Raw genomic sequence first — 20,830 nt, forward strand, 5'->3', positions numbered from 1 at the left:
ATTCCAATAAAACCTCCTGTCAGCTTAGGCACTTTTCTAGGTGGTAAGATGAAGCTTTATAAATTATTTCTTCTCACTAGCCTGAAACAGTAGTAGAATTCCATAAGATAGCCTTCCCTCTTATCTCAATATGTTGGTGGGCTGTTCATAATCTTACTTGTACCTCAGGAAGCTAATTAACAGAAAAAATTCTCTTTTATTTTTAATAAGTAAGAGGCACATCTCAGCAAAAGCGTGAAAACTTTCAATTGGCTCGGACATTTTATAACCTTTTTCTTCCCCTAAGAGGTGCCCAGGACCTCACAATGAGGTGCATTGTGAGCCTCATGCCAAGGTTAATTTGGCACCTCTGTCGCAAAGAGCATGTGCAGACTCTGACAGGCTTTCAGGGAAGCCACTTCCCCCATGTGCTCTTCTGGTTTCCTCATTGGTGTTCGGGAAGAGGAGGCTGGGCTCCTCCCTGGGAGTGGGGTGCTATGACAGATGAGACTTTCATGCAAGAAAATAAATCCTGCACATTTGATGTACTGCTTTAAACTTAAAGACCTCTTTGGATCCGAAACTGTAAGGTAAGGAGTGCTCAGCCACAATTCTTGAACTTTGAAACTGTGAGTGTAATTTGAGGATGCTCCTTAAAACTCTTTGTTGTTTAATATGAAACTGTAACATGCTGCCTAACCTCCTGCATTTAGGAATAACAGCTCACTGTCAAACGTGCACGCACAGCTCTGACTTAAAAGGAAAAAACTCACCACTATTTAAAAAATAAAAAGTCTTCCATAATGAAATAGTCATACAGATTTCTTGTACTTTTACACGTGTGGAAGTGTCCAGAATAGACTGGGTTTTCTCTCTGCTCTCTGTAAATCAGTATGTTTAAAAATGGGATCAAATTATCCTTGCCAGTTGAAAGTGGGTCTGGGTGCAGGTCCAATCCTATAGAGAGAAAACACCAGTGCAATTGTAACCAAATGTCAGTCCAGATCTGCAGGTCTTTATCCTGAATGTCGCTTGGTGCTTGCTTAGGCATGGGAGGGGATTAAACTCCGCTGCTGCAACTCTATTGGCACTGCTCTGTAAGATGTGAAAAATCTGTTGGGATCAGGTGTTAGTTTGTACACGCCAGTTTCCTGTGATTGTGGCAAATTAAATTGGAAAGCTGAAAGTAATTATAGTACAGCCTAGGAGCCAGGGATTTATCAGACATAAAAGGAGGTAGAACAAGTTCAACAACATAGAAGGCAATTATTTGTCTAATGTTGTTAACAAAATCCAGTCTTCCAGTAGAAATGTACAGGACCTTCTAATGTTTCTGTTCAAGTTTGATCGGCCTCCAAAGGTGTAATACTCAATGCATTTAGCTAGTTCATTGATCTGTTTCTAAGAGGGCATCACTATATAATATTTCTCTCTCACTAGGGAAAATAAGATGTTGAGTCTTCTTTCTGTGCCCTAAAGAACTTAAAAGAGAAGATGTAGATGATAATCAAACTGCATCTATTTTCTTAAATCTTTGCCCACACGTTCCTACACTCCTCCTTTGCCTTTATCAGATATACAGGGACTAAGTTAATTGTTACTTCCCCTGAGATCTCCAAACCCTTACTGTACCCTTTTCACAGAGAGCACCAATCTGTATCCATATCTCCTTCCACGAAAAGCAAATCATATTCTTGCTCCATATCCTTTCTCATCCTTGATAGGGGCTTATACTTCCATGTAAGTCTCCAGGGTATATTCCCATGACACAGGTTCCCTCCTACCTACATACTGAGGTGAACCCCAAAGGACAGCCTACCTAAAATCTGAGGGTGCAGCAGTAGTGGAGTCCTGGCCTGAAAATTCTCTCCTCCAGACATTTTCCTTTCCAGAACTAAGCAGCCTCACCTGACTTTAGGTATTCTCATGGCTTTATGCTTTGAACCACATGACTGATTCGCTGCGCACAGATTGGGGTAGGTACTCATTCACTCTGAGGTTTAGAATGTTGAAGCTACCTTTGTCCTGGAGGGAAGAAAATTTTCCCAACAGGAATGCCATAAGCACTGTTCCAGGGTCTCTGGAACTGAGAGTAGCTCTCTTCAGGATTTTTCTCTTTCTCCTGTCACTCTGTTTCTTGCTAATCTTGGCACACATTTTAAAAACGGCTCTAGCCAAAAGGTGAAGGTTCCTAAGGAAGGGAAGCTAGGGCTGTTTACTTCGTGCAGCCAGGACACCCAGGATGTAGGCGTGAGGTATAGCAGTGGGCTCGGATTAGCATTCCAGTGTGCCTTCGCCTTACTGAAAGAGTTATTTTTAACTTGACAACATTTCTGCACATCTGCAATCCAAATACAATGTATGTGAGGATAAATATTTAAGCAATGAGTTAGTTTCATTAACCAGACATGACATCAGAGCCATTCTCAGCAATTTCTTTTCTTGTTTTAATAAAATGAAAAGGAATAATAGGGGGGAAACTGAAATATGTTACTTGTGTCAATTTAGAAAAAAATAGCCAGAAAAAATTTCAAGATTTCTCTGTTTCTTTTACTAAAGGTGACACTTCCTTTATTGAAGGATTCACTCAGGTTCTGGTGGTTTTCATCTTTGACAGTCTGGGGTCTTTCCCTCGTGGCTGCACTCAGACCCTGATTTTTTAGCAGACGAATGCTTGGGGGACAGTCCCCAAAAGGTAGACAAAGGCTCTGGAATTATAAACTCGAGGAATAAGATTACTCCTTTTCATTGGTCTTATTGCTATTTCTATTCATTAGTCTATGCTAAGAGTTATTCCTATTCATTGGTCTATGCTAAGAACCAAATCCTGATGAAACTACACCATTACAGAGCTCACATTTAAAGAATATGTCATTTATCTGTAGAGCTAATAGTTTCCTTTGTTTTTATTAGTTTTACTTTTCATTTCTTATTGAATGAATGAAAGGCTGGCTGAAGAAATAGCTGAAATTAACTATTATGATTTCATGTCCCATTTGAAGAATATTTCATTGTAGAAATTTTCACTAAGATTGGGTGGGAATGCAATTCTACATGAACGAACACGAAGAGATGCAATTAGACCATTTTATTTTAAACAAACCCTAAGACAGTGAGGTAAAAGAGTAATTCTGGTCTGGCATGGTGGCTCACACCTGTAATCCTAGCACTCTGGGAAGCTGACCTGGGCAAATCACCTGAGGTCAGGAGTTTGAGACCAGCCTGGTCAACATGGTGAAACCCTGTCTCTACTAAAAATAAAAAATTTAGCTGGGCATGGTGGTGCATGCCTGTAATTCCAGCTACTCGGGAGGCTGAGGCAGGAGAACTGCTTGAACCCGGGAGGTGGAGGTTGCTGTGAGCTGAGATGGTGCCACTGCACTCCAGCCTGGGAGACAGAGCAAGACTCTGTCTCAGAAAAAAAAAAAAAAAAGAGTAAAGGAGTTAATAATTCTGGGCCTGACTCAGTGGCTCATGTCTGTAATTCCAGGACTTTGGGAGGCCGAGGCAGGCAGATCATGAGGTCAGGAGATGGAGACCATCCTGGCTAACATGGCGAAACCCCGACTCTACTAAAAATACAAAAGTTAGCTGGGTGTAGTGGTGCATCCCTGTAGTCCCACTTACTTGGGAGGTTGAGGCAGGAGAATCGCTTGAACCAGGGAGGTGGAGATTGCAATGAGCCGAGATTGCACCACTGCACTCCAGCCTGGCGACAGAGTGAGACTCTGTCTCAAAGAAGAAAATAAAAAGAGAGAGTTAAAAATTCTGACTTCATTCATCTATAGACAAGACAAAAACTAATGTATATATTCTGTCTTATCTAATGTGGTATACTAGGCAAAATCATGTAAAGTGTTAACTTATTGCCTATATGCCTTGTGTCAACACTTAGAGGACTCACAAAGAATTTATTGGCAATTTCTAGGAGCTTTTTGCAACTCTTATGCACCTGCCCTCTCATATGGCCACAAATATAGGTCATGAGCACAGCCAAACAGTACTCACAGCCATAGAATCACACTGATTTTTAAATAATAGTAAAATAGGTCAAAGGGAAATAACATTGGGAAATCTCTAAGGATGGAGTAAGAAAATAAGAACATAAGAATATTAAACACATGTAATATTCTTGAATTGATTCTGTAGAAATGCCAGAGGATGGAGAAGTCAAGCCATTTCCTTCAGAATCAATCAGCACGAAACACTTGGAATAAAATGCATGGATAGCGTCCTAGCTTCATGTGTCAGCACTTAGTTCAAGTAGAAGGCTGTCCCCCATTGGGGTCTTTGAACTGCTCTAAGAGGAACTTATGCATACGCTTAAATTGTCTTAAATTGGCAATATTCTAAAATAGATTATTAAAGGAATGGCTTGTAAGACATCCAAAAGAGATGCCAATGGATCCTAGAATTCAGAACAGATTCACTAAAAAGGAAATAATCCATATAGTCATATTGTTTTGTTCTTGTGTTACTAACCTGTAGATGGATAGCCTGTTATTTAGTCAAAGGTAATTTCATCAAAGCAAATTGGTCAACGTGATAAATTGGTTGCAAATAATTATTTCCCATCATTATATATTCAAGTATGGGTGATCAAACATGGGACAGCTTTATAACACTGTAAGTATCTTTAAATGTTGTTTTGTAGTTTTCAGAACGTTTATTTTCGTTATTATGTATAATGAATTCATCTTCACGTAATTACTTTGTTTTGGGAAAAGTCTGAACAACTAAGGAATTGCTTAGAGGATAAGTTAAGGATTTTTAAATTTTTATTTGGTTATTTATTTTATTTATTTTAAGTTCTGGGATACCTGTGCAGAATGTGCAGGTTTTTTACATAGGTATACATGTGCCATGGTGGTTTGCTGCACCTATCAACCCATCATCCAGGTTTTAAGCCCCACATGCATTAGGTATTTCTCCTCATGCTATGCCTCCCCTTGCCCCCACCCCATGACAGGCCACAATGTGTGATGTTCCCTTCCCTGTGTCCACGTGTTCTCATTGTTCAACTTCCACTTATGAGTGAGAACATGTGGTGTTTGGTTTTCTGTTCCTGTGTTAATTTGCTGAGAATGTTGGTTTCTAGCTGCATCCATGTCCCTGCAAAGGACATGAACTCGTTCTTTTTTATGGCTGCATAGTATTCCATGGCATATGTGCTGCATTTTCTTTATCCAGTCTTATCATTAATGGGCATTTGGGTTGGTTCCAAGTCTTTGCTATTGTGAACAGTGCTGCAATAAACATATGTGTGCATGTGTCTTTATAGTAGAATGATTTCTAATCCTTTGGGTATATACCCAGTAATGGGATTGCCAGGTCAAATGGTATTTCTGGTTCTAGATCCTTGAGGAATTGCCACACTGTCTTCCACAATGGTTGAACTAATTTACACTCCCACTAATAGTGTAAAAGGGACAAGTTAAGGATTGAATAATAGGAGCATATTATTTGAAATTGATAGGGTGGTTGAACAACAAACTATGATTGTGACATGTACTCTTTTAGGCTTTTAATTCATTTATTAAATTAAATTGATTCATTTAGAGATAGGGTCTTGCTGTGTTTCCTAGGCTGAAGAGCAGTGGCCCAGTCATAGCCCACTGTAACCTGAAATTCCTAGACTCAAGTGATCCTCTTGCCTCAGCCTCCAAAGTAGCTGGGAATAAAAGTATGCACCACCACGCCCAGCTAATTTTTGTATTTTTTGTAGACAGGAGGTCATGCTATGTTGCCCAGGCTGGTCTTGAACTCCTGACCTCAACTGTTCCTCCTGCCTCAGCCTCTCAGTGTTGGGATTACAGGTGTGACCACGACCATCCTATTTTAGGAATTTAAAATAACATATGTATTTTACTGGAAAATAATGAATGAAAACCAGAAAACCAATATTAAACATAATCCTATTCAAGAGGGGCTAGCCAATAAGTGCACATTAATGCATGGTAGGCTTCCATATGCTTTCCCTATGACTACATATTGTCCTTTAACTACCATATGGTAATTGGAAACTATCATAATTTTAGAGCAATCCATCAACGTTGGACATTTGCATTCTTTTAATTAATTGCTGAACAGTTAGATTGTTTCAGTTATTCTACATTATAAGAAATGCCTAATAGGAATAATCAGCTAGAAAATAATTAGAAATAAAAAAATCAAACTATTGAGGAAAAGCAACATATGCATAAAAATATGTAAGGTGCAAAATGGGTGGCAACTCAGACCAATTTTGAAAAAATACCTATCAGCATTATTACCTTTTAACTAGACCATTGTTTTTGACAAAATTATCTTTTTAACCAAATTGCTTTTTGTCAGATTGCTTTCAGGCAAATTGAATTTGGGCAAATTAATGGGAACAATAGTTCAAGGAAATGCAACAGACAAAACACACTTGAACTTCAGTGGGGCATTTTTGTAAATCCTTCATGGTATCATGGGCGACAAGATGAAGAAATATGGGCCTAGCTAATGCAATTAGGCAGATTAATAATTGGCTGAATGAACATACGTAGAGGGTGCTTATAAGCAACTTGGGTGAGGGGATGTCTGGTGACTTATTAAAAACGTTGTTCTTGGTCCTGTCCTGATAAGCATTTCTATCAGTGTCTTGGATAAATGCATGTTTAGTAAGTTTCTAAATGTACAGCCAAAAGGAAGAATGCCCTTATGTGATGACAGCATCAAAATGAAAACAGATCTTAACAGGTTGGAATAATGAGCTCAAGCTACCTAGACCTAAGTAACAGTGACAAACATGAGATTATTTATTTTGGATCATAATCATAAGTGCACAAAAACTCACTGGAAGAACTTGTACTTGTGAAATAAGACTTTAGGATTTTAGTTGATAGTAAATTCCATATGTTATAGACAAAAAATTGCAATGTGATCTTTGTTGACATTCTCCAATTATATTTGTTCAATGAGTTATTAATCTGCCTAGTTGCATTAGTTCAGCCCATATTCTTAATCTCGTCTGCAATGATACCATGAAGGATTTACAAAATGCCCCACTACAGTTCAATGTGATCTTTGGTGACATTATTAGAAACACAGAGGAGGAATATAAGATACTTGGCATACTACATGCCAAGCCCTGTGCAAGCCATAGCCTGTGTCATAGTCCCATCCCCACGTGGCCTTCCTTGCTTGTGAATACATATGTAATCCTTGAGCTACCCTCAGGATCCTGTAGCCCAAATGATCAGCCAATCCAGATGGTGATTCCAACACTTCCCACTTCAAAAGTTCTGTTTATTTAAATGTTACGCAGACATTTGTGGGTAAATATGGAGAAGGTGGTAGTAGTTGGCCTGCCAGGGCAGGAACAATCTTCAAATCTGCACAAGTATAAAGAATAATGATTAGATTTTGTAACGAAGTATGTTTGGACGGATAGGGCTCTTGAGGGACATACAAGAATGTGGTAAGAAGAACATCGTCTTCTTATCATAGCAGTTAGTGAGCATGGGTAAGACAGATGGAGGGCAGCAAGCGGTGGAAGTCCAGAAGGACCACTGGCATTCCAGGAGATGGTGTGCTACACAACAGTGAACCCAGGCACGAGAGGCTGCAGAAAGCATGAGCGTACTCTGATAAGGTTTAAAGACTCAGGAGGGAATGAAAATCAGAGGAGTTGCCTCTTCTGTCTGTCCTGGACAGGACTACATTTATCTGCTTAGTAGAGGTTTCTGCATTCCCTTTTTATTTGTTTCTATGAGGGTCATTTCCTGTGTCTGTGTTCCTTTACACCCATCTGCTCCCTCTGATTGTCGGCTGAAGGCTGAGTCTTTAGTCCTATTCTGCAAGCCATTCTCAGCAAGATGTGATTTCCATTGCTCGTAACCTGGTGCAACAGAAAATAAGGCAATACATGGCTGTGACTTAGAGTACAAGTTTAGATTGTCATCTGGGACCTGACACTTGCCAGTTTTGGGAAATGCATTTAACTTTTCTCTCTCTGTTTCCCCACCGGTAAAAATAGAGGTAATAATAGTATCACCTGTCAGGGTTGTTAAGACAATTAAATAAAACAATATGTGGTAAACTACTTAGCACAGCAGCTCGACAATTCAATGAAAATTTTAATTGCTATTGTTGCTGTTTTTAGTTGGCCTCTATGCCAGCTTTCTTCACTCCTTGAAGCTGAGCAACCACCAATATAAAGTAGCACATGATCTTCAGGGATAGATGCAATTATGAGGACTAGCCAACCATCCCTGTAACAAAAGGTACGACCCAGTCAGCTTCAACAAAATTAAGTGAAGGACTAGTGGTGAGTGTCACATGTCACTCGTCTTCTCACTCACGGTTCCAGGAAACATGTTCTCTTTAGTCTCCATCTGTAATCTACTACCTTGGGCATAGAGATTACCTCTTGGGCACATGGGAGCACAATCCTGTTCCTGTTCTGTCACTATTACACCGACAGAAACTCTTCTTTTCTTGGAATTTTAAGTGAATACTATCATAAGCACCCATGTGCTTGCAATCCAGCTTCACCAATTGTCAACTCATAGCCACCCTCACCCATACTCTCCCACAATGTCCACCACTAAGTTGCTGGTGAAGTGAAACTAAGACATCATCATTTCATTTATATAAATATTCAAGTTTGTATGTCTAATAAAAGGCCCAGGTTTTAGCAGTCCAATTTTTCCTAGGGGTCCATTTTTAATAGATATTTGCCATTTTTTAAATAGATATTTGAAACAATTAGGTAGGTACAAAGTGTTTCAGTTCAACAACTGATAAAAGAAAAACTTCAGCTGAATTAAATTTAGAAGAGTTTAATTGAGCAATGAATGATCCCCAAATTGGGCAGCCTCTTGAGCCAGAGTAGGCTCAGAGACTCCAGCACAGCCATCTGGTAGAAGAAAATCTACGGACAGAAAAAGGAATGTGGTGTAAAGAAAATGGAAGTGAGGGACAGAAACAATCGGATTGTTTACAGCTCAGTGTCTGCCTTATTTGAACAGGGTTCAAACAATTGGCTACATTTGATTGGCCAAAACTCAGTGACTGGCACAAGGCTATGGCCTGTGTCTGTTTACGCCATTACATGTTATGGATCATGATGTACAGAGGAACCTTTAGGCTGAACTTAAAATATGTAAGGAGGCAGCTTTAGGCTAACCCTCATTTAACATGACTCTTCAGCATCCATTAAAAGAGATGTTTTTGTAACAGACCACATGAAAAACATTGTTACCAATGAAGAGTACTCAGAATCTTTTCACATTTTTACATCTCTGAAATTGGGATGCATTTTGCAACTGATAGCAAGTGATAGTTTAATTGACAGTGTTATTTTTCTTTCTTAGTGATACATTATCTCACAGTTCATCTCACAGAGGATGGTGTCTTAGAAGTGAAGAGATGCAATAGTTGAGAAGATAAATGGACACATTCACACATGCACACAAATGTACCTAAAACTACTTGCTTAATTGCCTACATATGCATCTATACGAACTAGAAAATGAATGTAAATTTAAAGTAAAATGAGTACATGAGTTCTGAGAGAGCAAAGTAGATATTTTTGAACATTTTTCTGAAAAAACATAACAGATAAAAACCATATAGATATACTATTCCAACAAAGAGATAAAAACCACATAGGCATTCTATTCTCTTCCAACAGGTACAGCAACATCCCTACCATGGAGGGTAAAGCTTGAGATTCTCAAGATAATGCTGCTTGTCCCTATGGAAATAACATTTCCATAGTCAAACTCTCCTTTTCATATAATCGCTGTTGTCTGAACTTATCATCATATCTTTCAGAAGCTTCTTAAATGGAGGTAACAGAAATGGCAAGAATGAGCAATACGGTCAGACAGGAAAATACATGTGGTTAATAATACATTTTAAAAAGTGCTAAGTTATATATAAGGGAAACATCTATGCAGTCTACATAATGTTTGGTGAACATTCTTGGGTTATTTGTGGTTAATGGAAGTAAATTCTGTCTTCACAGCATTTGTTCCAGAGTTTGGGACCTAAACTTTATCCATCTATTCATCCATCCACTTTTTAAATATATGTGGTTAATAATACATTTTAGGCCAGGCGTGGTGGCTCACACCTGTAATCCCAGCAGTTTGGGAGGCCAAGGCAGGTGGATCACATGAGGTCAGCGGTTCAAGACCAGCCTGGCCAACATGGCGAAACTCTGTCTCTACTAAAAATACAAAAAATTAGCCAGGTGTGGTGGTGGGTGCCTGTAATCCCAGCTACTTGGGAGGCTGAGGCAGTAGAATCGCTTGAACCAGGGAGGCGGAGGTTGCAGTGAGCCGAGATTGCGCCACTGCATTCCACAGCCTGGGTGACAGAGCGCGACTCTGTCTCCAAAAATAAATAGGCTGGGTGCAGTGGCTCACGCCTGTAATCCCAGCACTTTGGGAGGCTGAGGTGGGCAGATCATGAGGTCACGAGATCGAGACCATCCTGGCTAACACGGTGAAACCCCATCTCTACTAAAAATACAAAAAAAATTAGCCTGGTGTGTGGTGGCACTTGCCTGTAGTTCCACCTATTCTGGAGGCTGAGGCAGGAGAATGGCGTGAACTCGGGAGGCGGAGCTTGCAGTGAGCCGAGACCATGTCACTGCATTCCAGCCTGGGCGACAGAGCAAGACTCCATCTCAAAAAAAAAAAAAATTCATTTCTAGGCTATAAATGTAATTTTATATGATAAGTTCTAATCAATGTATTAATAACATTAAAACAGCAATGCAAAATGAATTCAGAGAAATATTGGCTATTTCTCCTGAGATCCATGGAAGTGATCTAGAAATTTTCCTCCATTTGTAGGTTAGGAAGCATGCTACAGCATTCCCAGAGATTCTGTAAGAAGGCTGGGGTCAACCTTACCACATGACCTACTCTCATGTTAGCAGCAGCTTCTCTTTCTTCAGGGACAAGTCAGAGGTCATTTTGTGCCTTAGTTCATTCCAGGTCCCTGTGGTCAAGCATGGATTCTACTGAAATGTGCAGCCCAAGAATTTACACTGAGCCAGCTGAATGACACTGACTTAGGACCTTCCCCCTTGAGACTCTCATTAACCAAAAATTATGGCACCGAGGAGACCTCGGGAGACAGTCAGAGCTTGGAGTCCATTTTATTTTTAGCTTAATGCTTCCCTCTCCTCTCATTTAAGATCAGCCTTTTCTGAATGGCTGCCTCTGAAAGCCAGAAAGCTTTCAGTTGATTAAACAGCATTAGGTCACCTCATTATTGGAAGAAAAATAGGAAAGTCAAAATAAAGATGCACATTCTCCTATAAGAGAAGAAATTATCCTTGTTAGTAACTCCTCCATTGTCTGAAATAATCCCATTAGGCATTGTCTTTCCATCAAAACTAACCAGCACAAAGCAACAGGCAGGAGAAGGGAGCTCGTGAAAGAAAATATTACTGTCATTTAGCTGCTTGTCAAGAGAGATAACTTAAATGGTCTTACTTCTTAATTAAAGGTACAAGAGTAGCCATTAATTCTTGACCATAACAAGATTAAATATTTGTGTATTGTTTTTTCTTATGTTCTGTCCTCATGCAGACAGCCTCCTGCTTGTCTTGTTGCATTTGGTCAAAAGCTTATTTGGGTTTATTAAATTGTATGCTCCTTCAGAATATGAAAAATGCCACAGAGCCACTCCTTTGAAAATTTATTGTACAAATTGCATAAAACATCAAGGGATTCTCGTTTTCTCCAAGTTCAGTCACCACTCAACAAGGGCGCATTAGATAAAACATGATCAAGAAATTCCCTTAAATAAGAAGCAGGACTTTACCTTTGAGGAATCTGGATTCTGTTGTTGAATGCTTCCTTGATAGGCCCCTGACCCTGAAATGTTCTACACAGTAACAGGGTCTCCACTTCCTGTGTCCCTCATTCGTTCTCATCATTGTGACGTTAGCAACACAGTTTACAAAACGTTTCTCACAGACGATCTTATTTTATCTTTTCCGTCAGGATGAGCAAGGTGAGTAAAAGAGTCAATAGTTTCTGGCCGGGCGCGGTGGCTCACGCCTGTCATCCCAGCACTTTGGGAGGCCGAGGCGGGCGGATCACGAAGTCAGGGGATCAAGACCATCCTGGCTAACATGGTGAAACCCCGTCTCTACTAAAAATACAAAAAAATTAGCTGGACGTGGTGGCAGGTGCCTGTAGTCCCAGCTACTCGGGAGGCTGAGGCAGGAGAATGGCGTGAACCCGGGAGGCGGAGGTTGCAGTGAGCCGAGATCGCACCACTGCACTCCAGCCTGGGTGACAGAGCGAGACTCCATCTCAAAAAATAGATAAATAAATAAATAAACAAAAGAGTCAATAGTTTTTTTTCAGTTTGGTAACTGAAGTTCAAAGCAGGCAACTGACTTGTGTGAATTTCAACAAGAACAAGAAATGAAGCCAAGAGTGAAATCGAAATCCGTGAGATTTCTTCAAGGTGGGAAACAGCATTGCTAAATTTCATCACATGCAGCAAACTGTGAATGAGTTAAAAGGAGTTTTCACCAAGTCCAAAGACAACACAGTTCTGTCAGTTTTCAGAGAGAAAACCCGCAAGTGAAAAGTACTATTGATGCGGAACCCCCGCTGCCAATGTATTCTGTCAAGTTGTGACACCAAAAACTCAACAACAATTGTAAAAACAAAGTAAGTGCGTCTGCTACTAAACCCTTATTTAGTGTAGTGTTGTATGTGATAGTGGACCACAAAAACGAAATGGAAAGAGTGAAAAGAGCCTCCCCGAGCAGGTTCACTGGATGGAGTGGAAATGCGAGTTGAGAAATGAGTATCTCTTCAGCATTCCTACGTTTTCCGCCTCAGATCCTGAGTGGAAACTGGAAAGGATTCGTGGTTACTTGGATCTAGGAAAATTCTGTTTTATCTCTGATGGGACTAAAGACAAAGCAGAAATGAATACCCTCCCCCGTTTGTACAACCCGGCTTGCGTTCCTTCCTCCCCGCAGAGGAAGCATTTGGACGCTTCCCCTCCCACTGGAAGTTGCCAGCCTCTCTCCAGAGTGGTGAGGGCAGAACTGGTCATTACGGAAAGTGTCGGAGGAACGGTGCCACAGCTTCAGGCTCAGGCAAGTAAGACAGAAGCTGAACTCACTAAGAGGCGTTTGGAACCCGGAGTTCCTTGTTTTCCTGTTGGAGAAACTCTAAACTCTGAGAGTGTCCAAGTCGATCTGAGAGAGCCTTTCTGACTTGCTCCCTCCTGCTCTGCTATCCACCTGACCAATCAGTGTCTATTTTTTTCTGACTGTCACAGAACACTTGGGCAATGTAGAAAACAATAAAACACAGTAAAATTCCCTTGTAGTCATACTCCCTTATTAGATAACCTCTGTTTGTATGTCTTTGTAATTCTTTTCCTACTATTTTAACATAATTGATCCCAAACTAAATATAATTTGCACTACTCCTTATTAGCTAAATATATGACAAAGGCATTTCCTCATATTTTAAAAATTCATCATAAACATTGTTTTTATTGGTTGCATACTATTACTATTTCAACTTTTTCATGTACAAAATATAATAAACTATACCCTAGCAGCTAAACATTTCATTTTCTTACAGAATTTTTATTTTTCAAAATGCTGCTATTATTTTTTGTCCATAAAGTATCTTGGATCTTTTAAGGTATCTTTAAAATTTTAAATAGTTTTAAGATTTCTATCATTGAAAGAATATGGTTGGCCAGACACGGTGGCTCAAGCCTGTAATCCCAGCACTTTGGGAGACCGAGGTAGGAGGATCACTTGAGCCCAGGAGGTTGAGGCTGCAGTGAGCCATGTTCTCACCACTGCACACTACACTCCAGCCTGGTTGACAGAATGAGACCCTATCTCCCCAAAAAATATTGTTTGATACTAGAAAATTTTCTAGAAAGCTTGCATCAATTCAAACTACTGTTAACAGTGAATGGTAATAAATACCTCACCTCACTCTCACCAACACTGAATTGTGTATGTTCTCAAGACTTTGCTAAGTTTATAGAGAAAACAGCGTCTCATTTTAACTTGCATTATTGTTTACCTGCATTATTGAAACCAAATTTTGTGGGGGAGAGGGTATTCATTAGCTTTTTATATTTCCTCCTTGGGAAAACTGTATGTCTCCTTACCCATTTGACCAATGGGGTTGTTACAGTTTTCAAATTAATGGGTGTCAGCTTTAAAAATTCTTTTTAACCTTGTGTGACCTTTTATCTCATGGCAAATAGAGAGGGGGTATAGAGCATGGTGTACTGCCTGCTCCCACAGATTTTTCTTTGTTGCCTGCAGTCTGATAAAGAGAGGGAGGTTTTCTTCCCATAGAACTAGATTGGCTTGTGACCATGGCATGAAAATGGCAGAACATGAAGTTAATGTGCAGGTGTTTGATTTGTGGAGAGTCACAGAGAAAATCAGATGTAACTTGCACCTTGACCAGGCACACACTTCACCTGGGCCTCCAACAAAGCTGTTTGGGAAAGGAGTGGTAACATATGCATTCCAGTGGTCCTTCCATTACAGCATTTTCAAAACAAAGCAAATTTTTACTTCATTTTCATACAACCTGTAAAGTGTCTATATCCGATCACATTAACAAAAGTGTAATGACTCTAAACTGATTGGGAAAGCCAAATAGATAGTTTGGTGGTTTGGCAAGAAATAAATAACTTTTTTTTTTTTTTTTTTGAGACAGAGTCTCACTCTGTCGCCCAGGCTGGAGTGCAGTGGTGTGATCTCGGCTCACTGCAAGTTCCGCCTCCCGGGTTCACGCCATTCTCCTGCCTCAGCCTCCAGAGTAGCTGGGACTACAGGCGCCCACCACCACGCCCGGCTAATTTTTTGTATTTTTTAGTAGAAATGGGGTTTCACCATGTTAGCCAGGATGGTCTTGATCTCCTGACCTTGTGATCCACCTGCCTCAGCCTCCCAGAGTGCTGGGATTACAGGCATGAGCCACCACACCCGGCTGAAATAAATTACTTTAATGATGACATATTTGTGAACCTATATGTATATTAGAATATAATCATAATTTTCTTTTTTGCCAGGAGATAATATTCCTGGTTCTTCCCCTCCTTTTCCCTTGCCCCCCCCACCATACATAGATACACACAAATGTACACTACCCAGTTGATATGGTTTGGCTGCATCCCCACCCAAATCTCACCTTGAATTGTAACAATCCCCATAGGTCAAGGGCAGGACCAGGTGGAGGTAATTCGATCATGGAGGCGGTTTCTCCCATGCTGTTCTCTTGATAATCAGTGAGTTCTCACGAGATCTGATGGTTTTATAAGCGCGTGGCATTTCCCCAGCTGGCACTCATTCGCTCTCTTGCCACCCTGTGAAGAGATGCCTTCCGCCATGATTGTAAGTTTCCTGAGGCCTGCCCAGCCATGCAGAACTGTGAGTCAGTTAAATCTTTTTTCTTAATTTCCCAGTTTTGGGCAGCTCTTTATAGCAGCGTGAGAAAGGACTCATACACCTGTAGAGTACTTACATGCACTACAGTTTTCAGGACTAACAAAATTGAGAATGTGTCAGACCTAGACTAGCTTTCTTACTTCCTCTTCCCTTGGCTGGTCTCACAAATCTTGCATTTCAGGTTAACCACCTGGGACGATAAACTACTGATGTCTGCCTCTGCTTCCAAAGGAGAACCACAGTGAGAGGCAAATCCTCATTATCTGTTGTTCTGTATTCCTGACATTATAGTTTATCCTCCAGTTTAGGTCATTCCATATCACCAAGTTCAGCCCCTATCATGATAATTGGCATTTGTTGACGACACTGTGAGATCCTATTCTTTGAGTAACGTTCATGGAAGAAATCTAAGGAATAGTGTTGCCAGATATAATATAAGCCACCCAATTAAATGTGAATTTCCAGATAAATAACAAATATTATTTCAGTATAAGTATGCTCCAAATGTCACATGGAATCTATTTACAAAAAGTTATTTGTTGTTTATCTGAAATTTAACTTTATATGTATGTCCTATTTTTTCCTTTGCTATATTTGGCAACCCTACCAAGAAAGTGAAGCCATTAGGAATCTAACAGCACAGGCCAGGCACAATGGTTCACACCTATAATCCCAGTACACTGGGAGGCCAAGGCAGGAGGATCACTTGAGGCTAGGAGTTCAAGACCAGCCTGTGCAAAATAGTGAGACTTTGTCTCTACAGAAAACAAAATAAAGAATGTAGGCAGACATGGTGGCTCTCACCTCTCTTTCCAGCTACTCAGGAGACTGAGGTGGGAGGATGACTTGAGCCCAGGAGTTCAAGTCTGTAGTGAGCTATAATTGTACCACTTCACTCCAGCCTGGGCAACAGAGCAAGATCTTTTCTCTTGAAAAACAAACAAACAAACCACAGCACAAATCAAATAGTTACTTAGTGTCCTACCTCCCTGACAGTACAGAGAGAACCACTCCCAAATGTTACGATGAAAGGAAACAACTGTACTTCACCAATGGTCCACACCTGATCAGTACCAACAAGGGAAGGTCAAAAGCAAGTAAGTCAGAAAAAAACGTAAGATTTGGCAACTTTCCTACTGACGTGGAATTATTGTAGTTAGAGAGGTTTTAACAATTGGAGAAATGTTAACATTTAGAGAAGTTCTAACTGATAGAAATATCTTTTTAAATAGTGAAAAACTATGAGAACTAGCACAGGTAACAGCACTATTTCAGAAAAACAGAATCGCACTTACTGTTACTGACATAACAAAACATGACTTCAGCTAAGAAAACCCGCACAAGTACAAATCAGTAAAAATAAAAACCATGGTTCTGCTTGGGCTGGAGTGTTGTTGGGAAGGCCCTCATGAGCACAGCGTAACTGGCCTGGCCACACCTGCCTGCCTGGCCATTTCTCTCCTCCCTCAATGTTCTTCTGAGGACCTCTCAACTTTTCAAACTCTCTATTCAAACATGGCATTGGCATCTCTGCAATTTAATGAAGACTGTTATCAAAGAATAGCATGTGAAACCATATCAGGTATGACTTAAGCCCATGAGTAATCAAGATTTAAAGCCTTTATTTTGGTTGTAGACGTAGTTTCACAGCTTGTAGCATTAGACAAAGTTTGAATTTTCTCATAAATGACATAGTTGGGAGGTAAGGGAGAGACAGTCTGGCTTAGCTCAGAATGTCATTTTCTTGGATGAAAACCAGCTGCAACTGATGCCCGAAAGATAAATTTTAAAACATAGTTTTCCCCCAAAATAGGAACCTACTGACTTCATTTAGCATGGGTTTTCCCCACGCACCAAGCAAGCAAGCAAGCGAGCAAGCAATTCTGTAGCATATACCAGCTGGGTGTCTTCCAACTCAATTTAGTTCTGGTGCTATCTGCCTGGAGACAGTGTTAGGTTCCATCGGTTCAGGGCTCAGTCCCACAGCTGCTCTGACTTCCAATGCCAATCAAAAGTCCCAGGTTGGCCGGGCGCGGTGGCTCACACCTGTAATCCCAGCACTTTGGGAGGCCAAGGCGGGTGGATCACAAGGTCAGGAGATCAAGACCATCCTGGCCAACATGGTGAAAGTCCATCTCTACTAAAAATACAAAAATTAGCCGGGGGTGATGGTGTATGCCTATAGTCCCAGCTACTCAGGAAGCTGAGACAGGAGAATTGCTTGAACCTGGGAGGCAGAGCTTGCAGTGAGCCAAGATGGTGCCACTGCACTCCAGCCTGGGCAACAGAGCAAGACTCCATAATAATAATAATAATAATAATAATAATAAAAACCCAGGTTGTGGCCTGTGCTTCTGACCAACAGGCTATAAATTGGAGTTCACATACCCACCTTTTTGTGTTACATTAATTTGCTACAGTGGATCACAGAACTCAGGGAAATGCTTTTACCAATTTATTACAAAGGATATTACAAAAGGACGCAGATGAACAGATGCATAGGGATATGAGGTAAAGGGCAAAAAGCTTCTATGTGCTCTCTGGGCTTGCCACCCTCCAGGAACCTCCACGTGTTCAGCTATCAGTAGTTTCTCCAAACCTTGTCCTCTGTGCCTTGTAATGGCAGCTTCATTATGTAGGCATGATTGATTAAATCACTGCCCACTGGTGATGAATTTAACCTCTAGCACCTCTCCTTTTCCCAGAGATTGGGGAGTGGAAGTGAAAGTCCCAACCCTCTCTCTAATCATGCCTTAGTCTTCCTGGTGACCAGCCCCCATCCTGAAACGACTTAGGAACTGCTAGCCATGGGCTTAGCATACTAAAAGACATCATTTTGAAGATTCTAAGAATTTTAGTAGTTGTTTCCAGGAAAGGGGGACAAAGACCAAATATATATTTTGCAATATGACAGTCCCTGGTATCTTCAGCTGGTGAAGGATCATTGGGATGAAAAGTGAAAGGTATGTTGAGAAAAAGATACTCCAGGCTAAGAGTCAGAAACTGCCCCTAAATTGACAAGTGATTTCACTTTTTAAAATTTGAATTTCTTATTTACCACAAGAGGAAAATACTAACTAATCTATCTCAGAGGGGTTATGATATTATAGAAACAAAAACACTTTGCAAAGTTAAAAGCACCACATAAACAAAACAATCATATTTGTACCCACCCGTGTTCATGGCAGTATTATTCACAATAGCAAAAATGTGGAAGCAACTCAAGTGCCTATCAGTGGATGAATGGATAAACAAATTGTGGTATCTACATACAATGGAATGCTCTTCAGCCTTCAAGAGGAAGAAAATTCTGACAAATGCTACAACATGGCTGAACCTCAAGGACATTATGCTAAGTGAAATAAGCCAGACATAATAGGACCAAATTTGTAGGATTCCACTTAAATGAGGTACCTAGAGTCATCCAGTTTAGAGAGACAGGAAGTAGTATGGTAGTTACCAGGGATTGGAGGAAGGGGCATGGGGAAGTATTATTTAACGGGTACAGTTTGGGATCATGAAAAAGTTCTGGAGATGGCTGATGGTGATGGTTGTACAACAATGCAAATGTACTTAAAGCCACTAAACTGTGCACTTAAAAATAGTTAAAATAGTGTATTTTATGTAATGTATGTTTTGCCACAGTCAAAAAATACACTATACACCATAAAATAGAAAATCTACTTTATAGAAAAACACCCATAATCATCAGAAGTAATGGTAGATTTACTAGTGTAAGTAGTAGTATGAGTGGGTAGGTTGAAAAAAGCCTTCATATTGATTGAGTTTATGTAGAAGAGTAAGCACAACTACTCACTGCCTTATAAAGTGAGGAGGCAAGATGGCCTTTGGATAGTTACACCTAAACATTTCGAAGGATGTTAATGATGCTAAAGGAAGTTTATATACCTATAAGAGTAAGTTAAAGAACTACCTCTATTTCTCTATAGTTCATCCCAAACATGTCCCCAAGTTCAGGAAGAAGCTTAGTATGCTCGCATATTTTCTACACTTTGAACTTTAAATCTGCAGTTTCAGAGACCAGACTAAGTTAAGTCCTCTGCTGCCTGTAATACCTCCTGTGCTTCCAGTGTTCCCTGATGATTTTGTAAGGTCTGTAAGGACAGGGATCCTGTTGACTCCTTCAACACTGAATACACAGTGCCCAGAATAGGGCCTGGCACTTACTAGATGCTCAATAAGTATTTGCTGAATGAATCAGGTGTCAGGGGACAAACAGTGGAATCCCATTTAAAGAACATGTTAGAGCACCTAGGCTTTGTGATTCTATCACTCCAGTGGTGGACATGTTCCACCATCTGTACGCTCAAGAGCCTCCAGAGAGCTGCAGGATTCAGGGTGCTCTACGGACAGTACCTGGGGAAGTGGGATCAGGAAAGACTTTGTCCAGCCACAATTGTCCCTTGCAGGTAAGTTCCAGGGTTCTCTGATTTAGATGAACCGGGATTTAAGGATCTGAGGATTCTCTTCTCATTAGAAGTTCACCCACTTGGGAATATGAGTTTCCATAGAAATTAAATTATTCTGAGGACTTGCTGTGTTACACATCCATAATAAGATTCTCCTGGCAAGTCAGAAAGTCCAGGAATGATCCCAATTTCCATTTGTGGTTTAAGATTATCTGGCAAGTTAGGTCACTCTGACCCATGTCCCTACTAAAGCTGCCAGTAATGTCTACATGACCAATGAGGAATGAGAGCTAGACCTAGTTTAACCAGCCTTGATTGGGAGAATCAATTTTTATGGGAAGTGTCTGGATTTTTAATTTTTTACAATATTTGTAAGGCAAACAAACAAAAAATCTGTGAACCAGAAGCTTACCTGAATATATTAAACATTGTAAAAAGCTTTCAAGTCCTTTAGATATTTCTTAGATTGATCTTCCCTTTCATTCTTCTTCCATTCCATCTTCTCTTTCCCTACTCCCTTCTACCCCTTTTCCCTTTCTTCCATCCATAAATATTTATTGAGAAGCTACTATGTCCAATGAATATTTCTAGCACTGTGTACAGAGCAGCGAAAACCAGACTATATCAAATCAGAGTGTAGATTCTGTTGAGGTAGGAGGGGAGACAGGTAATAATAAATTTAAAAAATCATTAGAATACATAGTGATAATTGCTGTAGAGAAAAATGAAGCCATAAAGTGGGATAAGGAGCAGGGGAGATCTTGCCCACTTAAGTAGAAAGGTGGGGAGTACAGCAGGTGCAAAGGCGTGTGGCTGGTGTGGACCAGAGTTGTGGCATTGTTAGCTTACTTAAATTCTTTGCCACTAAGAACCTCTGCTTCTAATATGTTTCCCATTTTCAAGCGTATTCTTGCAAGTTTCTCTGGGGTCAGCTGCAGTATTTCCCTGAGGATTTCAAACCTGCAATGACAGC

The 20,830-nt window shown here is 40.4% G+C and overlaps 1 protein-coding gene across 1 annotated transcript in view; it reads left to right on the forward strand.

Annotated features, from left to right (window-relative positions):
* The first annotated feature begins 451 nt into the window (after window positions 1-451).
* STARD13 (StAR related lipid transfer domain containing 13) overlaps window positions 452-20,830 on the forward strand; it is a 551,493-nt gene continuing 531,114 nt past the window's right edge. Inside the window, exons 1-3 of the mRNA XM_023208808.3 lie at window positions 452-569; window positions 12,828-13,090; window positions 15,609-15,675. The gene's annotated coding sequence lies outside the window, so the exon portion shown is untranslated. The remainder of the gene's footprint in view (window positions 570-12,827; window positions 13,091-15,608; window positions 15,676-20,830) is intronic.

This window comes from Piliocolobus tephrosceles, chromosome X (genome assembly GCF_002776525.5).
Source record: "Piliocolobus tephrosceles isolate RC106 chromosome X, ASM277652v3, whole genome shotgun sequence".
Taxonomy (NCBI): Eukaryota; Metazoa; Chordata; class Mammalia; order Primates; family Cercopithecidae; genus Piliocolobus; species Piliocolobus tephrosceles.